This window comes from Symsagittifera roscoffensis, chromosome 1 (assembly GCF_963678635.1).
Source record: "Symsagittifera roscoffensis chromosome 1, txSymRosc1.1, whole genome shotgun sequence".
NCBI lineage: Eukaryota > Metazoa > Xenacoelomorpha > Acoela > Convolutidae > Symsagittifera > Symsagittifera roscoffensis.
The window spans coordinates 75,530,816-75,546,957 of record NC_087062.1 but is presented as its reverse complement, the minus strand read 5'-3'; the positions used below and the strand labels follow the sequence as shown (position 1 = coordinate 75,546,957).

Sequence of the window (16,142 nt, the reverse complement as noted above, 5' to 3'; positions counted from 1 at the left end):
TGGTGCGAATCCTGCTGGCTGCGATTGTCAATGGCTGAATTGGCTGGTTTTTAGCTTGTTGAAAAATGCGTGTTCGCGTCAGATTTTTCGCTTGCTTTATAAAACCTTGCGATTTTTGGTACCTAATTTTTGAAAAAAAAAAGAACAGCTGTTTTTAATCAATTTTTAAGATTCAAGATATACAATTTATTTTGAAATACAATGGCTATTTTTGTGGAGATGTTGAGTTTTTGGTATATGCCATGGCCAAGTGGTTGAGGCGTCTATCTCAAAGTCAGATGTGATTTTTCAGCGTAGGTTCGAGTCCTGCTGGCTAAAACTGACACTGGCAAAAAAGCAGATTTCAAGATTGCTGAAAAATGCGTATTTGCGTCCAATTTCTTCGTTTGCATTATGAAAACTTGCGATTTTTGGTACCTATTTTTTTTGTAAAAAACAGTTGTTTTCAATCATTTTCTGATATTCAAGATATACATTTACACTGAAATACAATGAGTTTTTTTGTTGAGACCTTGAGTGTTTAGTAGCAGCTATAGCCAAGTGGTTAAGGAGTGTGATTCGAAATCAGTTGTCATCTTTTCGAAGCCGGTTTGAATCCTGCTGGCTGCTTTTTGTACTGGCGAAAAGTGTAGATTTGTAACTTGGTGAAAAATGCATATTTGCGTCGCATTTTTTTCTTTGCTGTTAAAAGTGTTTTTTGATGTCTACTTTTTCAAAAAAAAACAGCTGTTTATAATCAATTTTTAAATTTAAGTAAACCTGTTCAATGGAGATACAATAACTATTTTCTTAAGTTTTTTTATTGTTTGCAGCAGCCATGGCTGAGCGGTTAAGGCGTCTGACTTGAAATCAGATGTGATCTTCACAAACAGGTTTGAATTCTGCTGGCTGCGGTTGTCACTGGCTGAAATGGCAAATTTTTAGGTTGATGAAAGATCCGTATTCGCGTCAGATTTTTTGTTTTGATTTGTAAAATTTTGCAATTTTTGGAATCAAATTTTTAAAAAAGAATTGCTGTTTTTAATCAAATTAAGTTATACACTTCACATTGAAATACAATAGCAATTTTCTTCAGATTTTCAATTTTTGCAGCACCCATGGCCGAGTGGCTAAGGCATCTGACTCGGAATCAGATGGGTTTTTCATACGCAGGTTTTAATCCTGCTGGCTGCGATTGTCACCGGCTCAAATGGTAGATTTTTAGTTTGATTAAAGATTCGTATACGCGTCAGATGTTTTCTATTGTTTTATAGATTTTTGTGATTTTTCGAATCTGTTTTTTTGAAAAAAATAGGACAGCTGTTTTTAATCAATTTGTCAAATTAAAGATATACAGTCCACACTGAGTTACAATCTCTATTCTGGGTTATTGCGGTTTTTGGTATGTATTCTTCAAAAAAATATATCAAGTGGAACCCAATTTTTAAAGTTTTCATTTTTTTTCCCTGAATTTTGATGCGATTTTGTTGAGTTTTTCAATCTTTCGCAGCAGTCATGGCCGAATAGTTAAGGCGTCTGACTCGAAGTTAGCTGTGATATTCACGCGCAGGTTCGAATTCTGCTGGCTGCGATTGTCACTGGTTTAATTTGTAGAATTTTAGGTTGATGAAAGATTCGTTTTCGCGTCAGATGTTTTCTATTATATTATTGATTTTTGTGGTTTTTTGCATCTGTTTTTTAAAAAAAAACAGGACAGCTGTTTTTAATCAGTTTTTCAAACTAAAGATATACAGTCCACACTGAGTTACAATCTCGATTCTCGGTTATTGCGGTTTTTGGTATCCGTTTTTTGAAAAGAAATGTCAAGTGGAACCCAATATTTTAAAAATTACTTACTCTTTTTTCCCTGAATGATAATCGGTTTTTGTTGAGTTTTTCAACCTTTCGCAGCAGTCTTGGCCGAATAGTTAGGGCGTCTGACTGTAAATCAGATGTGGTCTTTGCTTGCAGGTCCGAATCCTTCTGTTTGCTATCTGTACTGGCAAAAAAGCAGATCTTTAGATTGCTGAAACTGCATATTTGGGTCAGATTTTTTGCTTTTCAAAATGTTGCACATTATATGTTTTTTGAAGAAAAAAGAACAGATGTTCTTTATCAATTTTTGAAATTAAGATATACACTTTACACAGAAACACAAATACGATTTTTTTTGACACTATCAATCGTTGTTACCAGGCATGCCTGAGTGGTTAAGGCGTCTGACTTAAAAACAAATGTGATCTTCACGCACATGTTCAAATCTTGCTGGCTGCGATTGTCTCTGGCTGAATTGGCAGAATTTTAGTATGGTGAAAAGTTCATTTTCACGTCAGAGATTTTTTTTGCGTTGTGAAAGTTCGCGAATTTTGGTACCTATTTTTTTTCAAAAAGGAGAACACCTGTTTTAAATCAGTTTTTTTTAGACTCAAGATTCACACTTTACACTGAAATACAATAGCGATTTTGTTGAGATGTTGATTTTTTTTGCGGCAGCCATGGCCAAGTGGTTAAGGCGTCTGACTCAAAGTCAGATGCGAAATTGTTGCGAAGGTTCGAATCCTGCTGGCTGAAATTGACACTGGCAAAACAGCAGATTTCAAGATTGCTGAAAAATGCGTGTTTGCGTCAGATTTTTTCGTTTGCATTATAAAATCTTGTAACTTTTGTTACCTGTTTTTTTGAAAAAATCAGCAGTTTTTAATTATTTTTTAAGATTCAAGATAGACACTTTACACTGAAATACAATGGCTATTTTTGTTGAGACCTTGAATTCTTGGTAGCAGCTGTGGCCAAGTGGTTATGGAGTGTGAAGGAAATCAGTTGTGAGCTTGTCGGAGCAGGTTTTAATCCTGCTGGCTGCACTTAGTACTCGCAAAAAGAGTAGATTTTTAACTTGGTGGAAAATGCATATTTGCGTCGCATTTTTTTTTGCTGATTAAAATTGTTTTTCGATGTCTGTTTTTTTCAAAAGAAAACATGTGTTTTTAATCAATTTTTAAATATAAATTTCGCATGGAAACTACAATAACTATTTTCTTCAGATTTTTATCGTTGCCCGCAGCCATGGCCGATTGGTTGAGGCTTTTGACTCGAAATCAGATGTGATCTTCACGCACATGTTCAAATCTTGCTGGCTGCGATTGTCACTGGCTGAATTGGCAGATTTTTAGGATGGTGAAAAGTTCATTTTCGCGTCAGTTTTTTTTTTTTTGCTTTGTGAAAGTTCGCGAATTTTGGTACCTATTTTTTTCGAAAAGGAGAACACCTGTTTTAAATCAGTTTTTTTAGATTCAAGATTTACACTTTACACTGAAATACAATAGCGATTTTGTTGAGATGTTGAATTTTTGGCGGCAGCCATGGCCAAGTGGTTAAGGCGTCTGACTCAAAATGCAGGGTGATATTTTCGCATAGGGTTTAATCCTGCTGGCTGAGATTGACACTGGCAAAATGGCAGATTTTTAGATTCCTGAAAAATGCGTATTTGCGTCAGGTTTTTTCGTTTGCTTTATATAGTTTGCGATTTTTCAGTACCTTTTTTTGGAAAAAGAGGAACAGTTGTATTTAATCGTTGTTTTTAGATCCAAGATATACATTTTAGATTGAAATACAATGGCGATTTTCGTTGTGACGATAAGTGTTTGGCAGCAGCAATGGCCAACTGGTTAAGGAGTGTGACGCGAAATCAGTTGTGCTCTTAACGTGCAGGTTGGAATCATGCTGCGTTCACTTTGTACTGGCAAAAAAGAATAGATTTTCAAATTGGTGGAAAATGCATATTTGCGTCGCATTTTATTATTAGCTTGTTAAAATAAAATTGTTTTTTAAAATCTGTTTTTTCAAAAAAAAAACAGCTGTTTCTAATAGTTTTTTAAGTTTAAATATACATGTCGCATGGAAATACAATAGCTATTTCTTGAGATTTTTAATTATTGGGAGCAGTCATGGCCGAGTGGTTAAGGCGTCTGACTCGAAATCAGTTGAGAACTTCACGCGCAGGTTCGAATCTTGCTGGCTGCGATTGTCACTGGCTGAAATGGCAGATTTTTAAGTTGATGAAAGATTCGTATTTGCGTCAGATTTTTTTGTTTTGATTTGTAAAATTTTTGAAATCATTTTTTTTCAAAAAAAAGAACTGCTGTTTTTAATCAATTTTAAGATATAAGATATACACTTCACATTGAAATACAATGGCTAGTACAATTTTAGGTTGATAAAAGATTCGTATTCGCGTCAGATGTTTTCTATTGTATTATAAACGTTTGTGGTTTTTCGCATCTGTTCTTTGAAAAAAAAATAGGACAGCTGCTTTGAATCAGTTTGTCAAACTAAAAATATACAGTCCACACTGACTTACAACCTCGAGTCTTGGTTATTGCGGTTTGTGGTATCTATTTTTTGAAAAAGGAAAACGACAAGTCGAACCCAACTTTTAAGGTTAACATATACGTTTTACCCTGAATTACATTCCGCTTTTGTTGATTTTTTCAATCTTTCGCAGCATTCATGGCCGAATAGTTAAGGCGTCTGACTTAAAATCAGTTGTGGTCTTCGCTTGCAGGTCCGAATCCTTCTGTTTGCTATTTATTCTGGCAAAAAAGCAGATCTTTAGATTGCTGTAAATGCATATTTGAATCCGATTTTTTTTTGCTTTTCAAAATATTGCACTTTTTGTATGTTTTTTGAAGAAAAAGAACAGATGTTCTTTATCCATTTTTGAATTTAAGATATACACTTTACACTGAAACACCAATGCGATTTTTTTTGACACTATCAATCGTTGTTACCAGGCATGCCTGAGTGGTTAAGGCGTCTGACTTAAAAACAAATGTGATCTTCACGCACATGTTCAAATCATGCTGGCGGCGACTCACACTGGCTGAAATGGCAAGATTATAGATTGATGTAAATGCATATTCGCGTCAGATTTTTTCGTTTGCTTTATAAAAATTTGCGATTTTTGGTACCTATTTTTTTTGAAAAAAAAAACAGCTGTTTTTAGTCATTATATAAGGTTCAAGGTGTACACTTTTCACTAAAATACAATGGCTATTTTTGTTGAGACCTTGAATTCTTGGTAGCAACTATGGCCAAGTGGCTATGGAGTTTGACGGAAATCAGTTGTGAGCTTGTCGGAGCAGGTTTGAATCCTGCTGGCTGCACGTAGTACTGGCAAAAAGAGTAGATTTTTAACTTGGTGGAAAACGCATATTTGCGTCGCGTTTTTTTTGCTGATGAAAATTGTTTTTCGATGTCTGTTTTTTTTTCAAAAAAAACATGTGTTTTTAATCAATTTTTAAATATAAATGTCGCATGGAAACACAATAGCTATTTTCTTCAGATTTTTATTGTTGCCCGCAGCCATGGCCGATTCGTTAAGGCGTCTGACTCGAAAGCAGATGTGATCTTCACGAGCTGGTGCGAATCCTGCTGGCTGCGATTGTCAATGGCTGAATTGGCTGGTTTTTAGCTTGTTGAAAAATGCGTGTTCGCGTCAGATTTTTCGCTTGCTTTATAAAACCTTGCGATTTTTGGTACCTAATTTTTTGAAAAAAAAAGAACAGCTGTTTTTAATCAATTTTTAAGATTCAAGATATACAATTTATTTTGAAATACAATGGCTATTTTTGTGGAGATGTTGAGTTTTTGGTATATGCCATGGCCAAGTGGTTGAGGCGTCTATCTCAAAGTCAGATGTGATTTTTCAGCGTAGGTTCGAGTCCTGCTGGCTAAAACTGACACTGGCAAAAAAGCAGATTTCAAGATTGCTGAAAAATGCGTATTTGCGTCCAATTTCTTCGTTTGCATTATGAAAACTTGCGATTTTTGGTACCTATTTTTTTTGTAAAAAACAGTTGTTTTCAATCATTTTCTGATATTCAAGATATACATTTACACTGAAATACAATGAGTTTTTTTGTTGAGACCTTGAGTGTTTAGTAGCAGCTATAGCCAAGTGGTTAAGGAGTGTGATTCGAAATCAGTTGTCATCTTTTCGAAGCCGGTTTGAATCCTGCTGGCTGCTTTTTGTACTGGCGAAAAGTGTAGATTTGTAACTTGGTGAAAAATGCATATTTGCGTCGCATTTTTTTCTTTGCTGTTAAAAGTGTTTTTTGATGTCTACTTTTTCAAAAAAAAACAGCTGTTTATAATCAATTTTTAAATTTAAGTAAACCTGTTCAATGGAGATACAATAACTATTTTCTTAAGTTTTTTTATTGTTTGCAGCAGCCATGGCTGAGCGGTTAAGGCGTCTGACTTGAAATCAGATGTGATCTTCACAAACAGGTTTGAATTCTGCTGGCTGCGGTTGTCACTGGCTGAAATGGCAAATTTTTAGGTTGATGAAAGATCCGTATTCGCGTCAGATTTTTTGTTTTGATTTGTAAAATTTTGCAATTTTTGGAATCAAATTTTTAAAAAAGAATTGCTGTTTTTAATCAAATTAAGTTATACACTTCACATTGAAATACAATAGCAATTTTCTTCAGATTTTCAATTTTTGCAGCACCCATGGCCGAGTGGCTAAGGCATCTGACTCGGAATCAGATGGGTTTTTCATACGCAGGTTTTAATCCTGCTGGCTGCGATTGTCACCGGCTCAAATGGTAGATTTTTAGTTTGATTAAAGATTCGTATACGCGTCAGATGTTTTCTATTGTTTTATAGATTTTTGTGATTTTTCGAATCTGTTTTTTGAAAAAAATAGGACAGCTGTTTTTAATCAATTTGTCAAATTAAAGATATACAGTCCACACTGAGTTACAATCTCTATTCTGGGTTATTGCGGTTTTTGGTATGTATTCTTCAAAAAAATATATCAAGTGGAACCCAATTTTTAAAGTTTTCATTTTTTTTCCCTGAATTTTGATGCGATTTTGTTGAGTTTTTCAATCTTTCGCAGCAGTCATGGCCGAATAGTTAAGGCGTCTGACTCGAAGTTAGCTGTGATATTCACGCGCAGGTTCGAATTCTGCTGGCTGCGATTGTCACTGGTTTAATTTGTAGAATTTTAGGTTGATGAAAGATTCGTTTTCGCGTCAGATGTTTTCTATTATATTATTGATTTTTGTGGTTTTTTGCATCTGTTTTTTAAAAAAAACAGGACAGCTGTTTTTAATCAGTTTTTCAAACTAAAGATATACAGTCCACACTGAGTTACAATCTCGATTCTCGGTTATTGCGGTTTTTGGTATCCGTTTTTTGAAAAGAAATGTCAAGTGGAACCCAATATTTTAAAAATTACTTACTCTTTTTCCCTGAATGATAATCGGTTTTTGTTGAGTTTTTCAACCTTTCGCAGCAGTCTTGGCCGAATAGTTAGGGCGTCTGACTGTAAATCAGATGTGGTCTTTGCTTGCAGGTCCGAATCCTTCTGTTTGCTATCTGTACTGGCAAAAAAGCAGATCTTTAGATTGCTGAAACTGCATATTTGGGTCAGATTTTTTGCTTTTCAAAATGTTGCACATTATATGTTTTTTGAAGAAAAAAGAACAGATGTTCTTTATCAATTTTTGAAATTAAGATATACACTTTACACAGAAACACAAATACGATTTTTTTTGACACTATCAATCGTTGTTACCAGGCATGCCTGAGTGGTTAAGGCGTCTGACTTAAAAACAAATGTGATCTTCACGCACATGTTCAAATCTTGCTGGCTGCGATTGTCTCTGGCTGAATTGGCAGAATTTTAGTATGGTGAAAAGTTCATTTTCACGTCAGAGATTTTTTTTGCGTTGTGAAAGTTCGCGAATTTTGGTACCTATTTTTTTTCAAAAAGGAGAACACCTGTTTTAAATCAGTTTTTTTTAGACTCAAGATTCACACTTTACACTGAAATACAATAGCGATTTTGTTGAGATGTTGATTTTTTTTGCGGCAGCCATGGCCAAGTGGTTAAGGCGTCTGACTCAAAGTCAGATGCGAAATTGTTGCGAAGGTTCGAATCCTGCTGGCTGAAATTGACACTGGCAAAACAGCAGATTTCAAGATTGCTGAAAAATGCGTGTTTGCGTCAGATTTTTTCGTTTGCATTATAAAATCTTGTAACTTTTGTTACCTGTTTTTTTGAAAAAATCAGCAGTTTTTAATTATTTTTTAAGATTCAATGGCTATTTTTGTTGAGACCTTGAATTCTTGGTAGCAGCTGTGGCCAAGTGGTTATGGAGTGTGAAGGAAATCAGTTGTGAGCTTGTCGGAGCAGGTTTTAATCCTGCTGGCTGCACTTAGTACTCGCAAAAAGAGTAGATTTTTAACTTGGTGGAAAATGCATATTTGCGTCGCATTTTTTTTTGCTGATTAAAATTGTTTTTCGATGTCTGTTTTTTTCAAAAGAAAACATGTGTTTTTAATCAATTTTTAAATATAAATTTCGCATGGAAACTACAATAACTATTTTCTTCAGATTTTTATCGTTGCCCGCAGCCATGGCCGATTGGTTGAGGCTTTTGACTCGAAATCAGATGTGATCTTCACGCACATGTTCAAATCTTGCTGGCTGCGATTGTCACTGGCTGAATTGGCAGATTTTTAGGATGGTGAAAAGTTCATTTTCGCGTCAGTTTTTTTTTTTTTGCTTTGTGAAAGTTCGCGAATTTTGGTACCTATTTTTTTTCGAAAACGAGAACACCTGTTTTAAATCAGTTTTTTTAGATTCAAGATTTACACTTTACACTGAAATACAATAGCGATTTTGTTGAGATGTTGAATTTTTGGCGGCAGCCATGGCCAAGTGGTTAAGGCGTCTGACTCAAAATGCAGGGTGATATTTTCGCATAGGGTTTAATCCTGCTGGCTGAGATTGACACTGGCAAAATGGCAGATTTTTAGATTCCTGAAAAATGCGTATTTGCGTCAGGTTTTTTCGTTTGCTTTATAAAGTTTGCGATTTTTCAGTACCTTTTTTTGGAAAAAGAGGAACAGTTGTATTTAATCGTTGTTTTTAGATCCAAGATATACATTTTAGATTGAAATACAATGGCGATTTTCGTTGTGACGATAAGTGTTTGGCAGCAGCAATGGCCAACTGGTTAAGGAGTGTGACGCGAAATCAGTTGTGCTCTTAACGTGCAGGTTGGAATCATGCTGCGTTCACTTTGTACTGGCAAAAAAGAATAGATTTTCAAATTGGTGGAAAATGCATATTTGCGTCGCATTTTATTATTAGCTTGTTAAAATAAAATTGTTTTTTAAAATCTGTTTTTTCAAAAAAAAAAAACAGCTGTTTCTAATAGTTTTTTAAGTTTAAATATACATGTCGCATGGAAATACAATAGCTATTTCTTGAGATTTTTAATTATTGGGAGCAGTCATGGCCGAGTGGTTAAGGCGTCTGACTCGAAATCAGTTGAGAACTTCACGCGCAGGTTCGAATCTTGCTGGCTGCGATTGTCACTGGCTGAAATGGCAGATTTTTAAGTTGATGAAAGATTCGTATTTGCGTCAGATTTTTTTGTTTTGATTTGTAAAATTTTTGAAATCATTTTTTTTCAAAAAAAAGAACTGCTGTTTTTAATCAATTTTAAGATATAAGATATACACTTCACATTGAAATACAATGGCTAGTACAATTTTAGGTTGATAAAAGATTCGTATTCGCGTCAGATGTTTTCTATTGTATTATAAACGTTTGTGGTTTTTCGCATCTGTTCTTTGAAAAAAAAATAGGACAGCTGCTTTGAATCAGTTTGTCAAACTAAAAATATACAGTCCACACTGACTTACAACCTCGAGTCTTGGTTATTGCGGTTTGTGGTATCTATTTTTTGAAAAAGGAAAACGACAAGTCGAACCCAACTTTTAAGGTTAACATATACGTTTTACCCTGAATTACATTCCGCTTTTGTTGATTTTTTCAATCTTTCGCAGCATTCATGGCCGAATAGTTAAGGCGTCTGACTTAAAATCAGTTGTGGTCTTCGCTTGCAGGTCCGAATCCTTCTGTTTGCTATTTATTCTGGCAAAAAAGCAGATCTTTAGATTGCTGTAAATGCATATTTGAATCCGATTTTTTTTTGCTTTTCAAAATATTGCACTTTTTGTATGTTTTTTGAAGAAAAAGAACAGATGTTCTTTATCCATTTTTGAATTTAAGATATACACTTTACACTGAAACACCAATGCGATTTTTGTTGACACTATCAATCGTTGTTACCAGGCATGCCTGAGTGGTTAAGGCGTCTGACTTAAAAACAAATGTGATCTTCACGCACATGTTCAAATCTTGCTGGCTGCGATTGTCTCTGGCTGAATTGGCAGATTTTTAGGATGGTGAAAAGTTCATTTTCGCGTCAGGGTTTTTTTTTGCTTTGTGAAAGTTCGCGAATTTTGGTTCCTATTTTTTCAAAATGGAGAACACCTGTTTTAAATCAGTTTTTTTAGATTCAAGATTCACACTTTACACTGAAATACAATAGCGATTTTGTAGAGATGTTGAATTTTTTGCTGCAGCCATGGCCAAGTTGATAAGGCGTCTGACTCAAAACGAAGGGTGATATTTTTGCATAGGGTTTAATCCTGCTGGCTGAGATTGACACTGGCAAAATGGCAGATTTTTGTATTCCTGAAAAATGCGTATTTGCGTCAGGTTTTTTCGTTTGCTTTATATAGTTTGCGATTTTTCAGTACCTTTTTTTGGAAAAAGAGGAACAGTTGTATTTAATCGTTGTTTTTAGATCCAAGATATACATTTTAGATTGAAATACAATGGCGATTTTCGTTGTGATGATAAGTTTTTGGCAGCAGCCATGGCCAACTGGTTAAGGAGTGTGACGCGAAATCAGTTGTGCTCTTGACGAGCAGGTTGGAATCATGCTGCGTTCACTTTGTACTGGCAAAAAAAGAATAGATTTTCAAAATGGTGGAAAATGCATATTTGCGTCGACTTTTGTTATTTGCTGGTTCAAATAAAATCGTTTTTTAAAGTCTGTTTTTTCAAAAAAAAACAGCTGTTTCTAATAGTTTTTTAAGTTTAAATATACATGTCGCATGGAAATACAATAGCTATTTCTTGAGATTTTTAATTATTGGGAGCAGTCATGGCCGAGTGGTTAAGGCGTCTGACTCGAATTCAGTTGAGAACTTCACGCGCAGGTTCGAATGTTGCTGGCTGCGATTGTCACTGGCTGAAATGGCAGATTTTTAAGTTGATAAAAGATTCGTATTTGCGTCAGATTTTTTGTTTTGATTTGTAAAATTTTTGAAATCTTTTTTTTTTTTAAAAAAAAGAACTGCTGTTTTTAATCAATTTTAAGATATAAGATATACACTTCACATTGAAATACAATGGCGAGTACAATTTTAGGTTGATAAAAGATTCGTATTCGCGTCAGATGTTTTCTATTGTATTATAAACGTTTGTGGTTTTCGCATCTGTTCTTTGAAAAAAAAATAGGACAGCTGCTTTTAATCAGTTTGTCAAACTAAAAATATACAGTCCACATTGACTTACAACCTCGAGTCTTGGTTATTGCGGTTTGTGGTATCTATTTTTTGAAAAAGGAAAACGACAAGTCGAACCCAACTTTTAAAGTTAACATATACATTGTACCCTGAATTACATTCCGCTTTTGTTGATTTTTTCAATCTTTCGCAGCATTCATGGCCGAATAGTTAAGGCGTCTGACTTAAAATCAGATGTGGTCTTCGCTTGCAGGTCCGAATTCTTCTGTTTGCTATTTATACTGGCAAAAAAGCAGATCTTTAGATTGCTGTAAATGCATATTTGAGTCCGATTTTTTTTGCTTTTCAAAATATTGCACTTTTTGAATGTTTTTTGAAGAGAAAGAACAGATGTTCTTTATCCATTTTTGAATTTAAGATATACATTTTACACTAAAACACCAATGCGATTTTTGTTGAGACTTTCAATCGTTAGCACCAGGCATGCACGAGTGGTTAAGGCGTCTGACTCGAAAACAAATGTGATCTCCACGCACACGTTCGAATCAAGCTGGCGCCGACTCACACTGGCTGAAATGGCAAAATTATAGATTGATGTAAATGCGTATTCGCGCCAGACTTTTTCGTTTGCTTTATAAAAACTTGCGAAATTTGGTACCTATTTTTCTTGAAAAAAAAACAGCTGTTTTTAGTCATTTTATAAGGTTCAAGATGTACACTTTTCACTGAAATACAATGGCTATTTTTGTTGATACGTTTAATTTTGTTAGTAGCTATGGCCGTGTGGGTAAGGAGTGTGATTCGAAATCAGTTGAGAGCTTGTCGGAAAAGTTTCGAATCCTGCTGGTTGCGCTTTGTACTGGGAAAACGATTAGATTTTTAAATTGGTGAAAAATGCATATTTGCGTCGCATGTTTTTATTTGCTGTTTAAAATTGTTTTTCGATGTCTGTTTTTTCAAAAAAAAACAGCTGTTTTAAATCATTTTTTAAATTTAAAAATACATGTCGCATGGAAATACAATAGCTGTTTTCTTCAAATTTTTATCATTTGACGCAGCCATGGCCGAGTAGATAACGCGTCTGACTCGAAAGCAGATGTGATCTTCACGAGCTGGTTCGAATCCTGCTGGCTGCAGTTGTCACTGGCTAAAATTAGCAGGATTTTAGCTGGGTGAAAAATGCGTATTCGCGTCAGATTTTTCGCTTGCTTTATAAAACCTTGCGATTTTTGCTACCTATTTTTTATGGAAATAAAAAACAGCTGTTTTTTTATTCATTTTTTAGATTCAAGATATACATTTTACACTGAAATACAATGGATAATTTTGTTGAGATGTTGAATATTTGGTAGCAGCCATTGCAAAGTGGTTAAGGCGTCTGACTCAAAGTCAGATGCGAAATTGTTGCGAAGGTTCGAATCCTGCTGGCTAAAATTGACACTGGCAAAACAGCAGATTTCAAGATTGCTGAAAAATGCGTGTTTGCGTCAGATTTTTTCGTTTGCATTATAAAATCTTGTAACTTTTGTTACCTGTTTTTTTTGAAAAAATCAGCAGTTTTTAATTATTTTTTAAGATTTAAGATAGACACTTTACACTGAAATACAATGGCTATTTTTGTTGAGACCTTGAATTCTTGGTAGCAGCTGTGGCCAAGTGGTTATGGAGTGTGAAGGAAATCAGTTGTGAGCTTGTCGGAGCAGGTTTTAATCCTGCTGGCTGCACTTAGTACTCGCAAAAAGAGTAGATTTTTAACTTGGTGGAAAATGCATATTTGCGTCGCATTTTTTTTTGCTGATTAAAATTGTTTTTCGATGTCTGTTTTTTTTTCAAAAGAAAACATGTGTTTTTAAGCAATTTTTAAATATAAATGTCGCATTGAAATAAAATAGCTATTTTCTTTAGATTTTTATCGTTGCCCGCAGCCATGGCCGATTGGTTAAGGCGTCTGACTCGAAAGCAGATATGATTCTTCACGAGCTGGTGCGAATCCTGCTGGCTGCGATTGTCACTGGCTGAATTGGCAGGTTTTCAGCTTGTTGAAAAATGCGTGTTCGCGTCAGATTTTTCGCTTGCTTTATAAAACCTTGCGATTTTTAGTACCTAATTTTTTGAAAAAAAAAGAAAAGCTGTTTTTAATCAGTTTTTAAGATTCAAGATATACAATTTATTTTGAAATACAATGGCTATTTTTGTGCAGATGTTGAATTTTTGGTATATGTCATGGCCAAGTGGTTGAGGCGTCTGACTCAAAGTCAGATGTGATTTTTCAGCGTAGGTTCGAGTCCTGTTGGCTAAAACTGAGACTGGCAAAAAAAGCAGATTTCAAGATTGCTGAAAAATGCGTATTTGCGTCCAATTTCTTCGTTTGCATTATGAAAACTTGCGATTTTTGGTACCTATTTTTTTTGTAAAAAACTGCTGTTTTCAATCATTTTCTGATATTCAAGATAAACATTTACACTGAAATACAATGAGTATTTTTGTTGAGACCTTGAGTGTTTAGTAGCAGCTATAGCCAAGTGATTAAGGAGTGTGATTCGAAATCAGTTGTGGTCTTTTCGAAGCCGGTTTGAATCCTGCTGGCTGCTTTTTGTACTGGCGAAAAGTGTAGATTTGTAACTTGGTGAAAAATGCATATTTGCGTCGCATTTTTTTCTTTGCTGTTAAAAGTGTTTTTTGATGTCTGTTTTTTCAAAAAAAAACAGCTGTTTATAATCAATTTTTAAATTTAAGTAAACCTGCTGAATGGAGATACAATAACTATTTTCTTAAGTTTTTTTTTTGGTTTGCAGCAGCCATGGCCGAGCGGTTAAGGCGTCTGACTTGAAATCAGATGTGATCTTCACGCGCAGGTTTGAATTCTGCTGGCTGCGGTTGTCACTGGCTGAAATGGCAAATTTTTAGGTTGATGAAAGATCCGTATTCGCGTCAGACTTTTTCGTTTGCTTTATAAAACTTTGCAATTTTTGGTACCAATTTTTTGGGAAAAAAAGAACAGCTGTTTTAATTCATTTTTTTAGATTCAAGATATACACTTTTTACTGAAATACAATGGATATTTTTGTTGAGATGTTGAAAGTTTGGTAGCAGCCATGGCAAAGTGATTAAGGCGTCTGACTCAAAGTCAGATGTGAAATTTTTGCGTAGGTTCGAATGCTGCTGGCTGAAATTGACACTGGCAAAATATCAGATTTCAAGACTGCTGAAAAATGCGCATTTGCGTCAGAGTTTTTCGTTTGCATTATAAAAACTTGCAATTTTTGGTACCTGTTTTTTTTGAAAAAATCAGCAGTTTTTAATTATTTTTTAAGATTTAAGATAGACACTTTACACTGAAACAATGGCTATTTTTGTTGAGACCTTGAATTCTTGGTAGCAATTATGGCCAAGTGGTTAAGGAGTGTGAACGAAATCAGTTGTGATCTTGTCGGAGCAGGTTTGAATCCTGCTGACTGCACTTTGTACTGGCAAAAAGAGTAGATTTTTAACTTGGTGAAAAAGAGTAGATTTTTAAAATGCATTTTTTTATTTGCTGATTAAATCAGATGTGATCTTCACGCGCAGGTTCGAGTCCAGCTGGCTGCGATTGTAACTACTGATAGGGCAGATTGTTTGTTGGGTGAAAAATTTGTTTTCGCGTGAGAATTTTTCCTTTGCTTCGTGAGGCTTTGCAATTTTGGTATCTGTTGTTTGAAAAAAAGGACAGCTGTTTTCAATCAGTTCTTAACTTTAACATATACACGTCACACTGAAAAACAAATTTGTTGAGAATTTGAATTGTTGTTAGCAGGCATTCCCTAGTGCGTAAGGCGTATGACTCGAAAACAAATGTTATCTTTACGCGCATGTTCGAATCCTGCTGGCGGTGACTCTCACTGGCTGAAATGGCAGATTTTTAGGTTGGTAAAAAATGCGTATTCGCGTCAGATTTTTTTTTGCTTTTCAATTTATTCCATTTTTTGTATGTTTTTTGAAGGAAAAAGAACCGATGTTTTTATCACTTTTTGAATTTAAGATATACAATTTACACTGAAATAGAAAAGCGGTTTTTGTTGAGACTTTCAATCGTTGGCACCAAACATGGCCGAGTGGTTACCGCGTCTGACTCGAAAACAAATATGAGCTCCTCGCAAATGTTCGAATCCTGCCGGCGGCGACTGACACTGGCTGAAATGGCAAAATTATAGATTGGTGAAAATTGCGTATTCGCGTCAGTTTTTTTCATTTGCTTTATAAAAACTTTCGATTTTTGGTACCTATTTTTTTTTGAAAAAAAACCGCTGTTTTTAATCTTTTTTTAAGGTTCAATATATACACTTTACACTGAAATAACAAAGGCTACTTTTGTTCAGACGTTGCTATGGCAACGTTGTTCAGGAGTGTGATTAGAAATCAGTTGTAAGGAAATCCGCTGTTTTTAACCTTTTTTAAGGTTCAAGATATACAATTTACACTGAAAAACAATGGCTATTTTTCTTCAGACGTTGCTATGGCAAAGTGGTTAAGGAGTGTGATTAGAAATCAGTTGTAAGGAAATCCGCTGTTTTTAATCTTTAAGGGAAATACAAAAACTATTTTCTTAAGTTTTTATTGTTTGCAGCAGCCATGGCCGAGTGGTTAAGGCGTCTGACTCGAAATCAGATGTGATCTTCACGCGCAGGTTCGAATCCTGCTGGCTGCGATTGTAACATGTTGCAGTGGAAGATTTTTAAGTTGATGAAAGATCCGTAATCGCGTCAGATTTTTTCGTTTGCTTT

General features: G+C 34.9%; 1 protein-coding gene and 4 non-coding genes across 5 annotated transcripts in view; all 5 read left to right on the top strand.

The window, feature by feature from the left end:
* The window catches only part of LOC134839865 (low-density lipoprotein receptor-related protein 2-like), a 213,029-nt gene that overhangs the window by 33,141 nt on the left and 163,746 nt on the right, over positions 1-16,142 (top strand). The gene's annotated exons all lie outside the window — the stretch shown is intronic.
* Trnas-cga (transfer RNA serine (anticodon CGA)) lies at positions 3,918-3,999 on the top strand. The gene has a single exon. It is a non-coding gene; the product is annotated as a tRNA-Ser (tRNA).
* Trnas-cga (transfer RNA serine (anticodon CGA)) lies at positions 9,287-9,368 on the top strand. The gene has a single exon. It is a non-coding gene; the product is annotated as a tRNA-Ser (tRNA).
* On the top strand, positions 14,177-14,258 carry Trnas-uga (transfer RNA serine (anticodon UGA)). The gene has a single exon. It is a non-coding gene; the product is annotated as a tRNA-Ser (tRNA).
* On the top strand, positions 15,985-16,066 carry Trnas-cga (transfer RNA serine (anticodon CGA)). Its single transcript has one exon. It is a non-coding gene; the product is annotated as a tRNA-Ser (tRNA).